The following is an 884-nucleotide window of genomic DNA, read 5'->3' as shown; positions in this document are numbered from 1 at the left end:
GTGTTGTGTGTGTGTGAGAGAGTGTGTGTGAGTGTGTGAGAGAGTGTGTGTGTGTGTGTGAGTGTGTGAGAGAGTGAGTGGTGTGTGTGTGTGAGTGTGTGAGAGAGTGTGTGTGTGTGTGTGTGAGAGAGTGTGTGTGAGAGTGAGTGGTGTGTGTGTGTGACTGAACAGCCTTCATGAATCAAGAATCAAGACTTGAAAGAATTTGAACATTTGAACCGGTCTAAAGATATTAAACCTAATATTAAAGACATCTTACACACTGTCCACATGCCTTGTGTGTTTTATGTGTTGTGATGAGAAGAAGATTATATATTTTTTTGCATTCTGCAGACATCATACAGGTTTGGAATGAAATGAGAGTGAATAAAAGAAGACAGAATGAAAGAACTATCACTTCAAATCAGTTCAGTGATTCAAATGCATCAGTCCAGCTCTTTTAAATCAAGAACGGCTCAGCAATAACTGCACAGTAAGCTCTGAATCTCATATTTAATAATTATAATAATTAAATCAAGGGACAGACATCAGATTAATAATGGGATGAAAAACACTGTTTAAAAGCATGAGTAAATACAGTGCGTGCATAATTATTGTGCAAGTTGATATTCTGGTCATATTTTTTTTCCAAACCACATCAATCTTAATAACTACTATTAATTTTGTATTTAGTCATTTAAAATTGATAAACAATTGCCCTTGTTAGCTGGAACTGAAAAATGCCTTATACTTACATCAATTTGCATAATAAGTATGCACGCACTGTAGACACATAAAAAAAATAAAATAATAAAAAAATAAAATGGGTGAAAAAAGTCAAATCAAGGAAAGATTGCTGAAGATCGTTTAAAGCAGATGTTTTGAGTCAAAAACACAAGAATCCT

Source organism: Sinocyclocheilus rhinocerous, unplaced genomic scaffold, assembly GCF_001515625.1.
Source record: "Sinocyclocheilus rhinocerous isolate Xijiao unplaced genomic scaffold, SAMN03320098_v1.1 scaffold1615, whole genome shotgun sequence".
Taxonomy (NCBI): Eukaryota; Metazoa; Chordata; class Actinopteri; order Cypriniformes; family Cyprinidae; genus Sinocyclocheilus; species Sinocyclocheilus rhinocerous.
Note: the sequence above shows the minus strand (reverse complement) of the source record.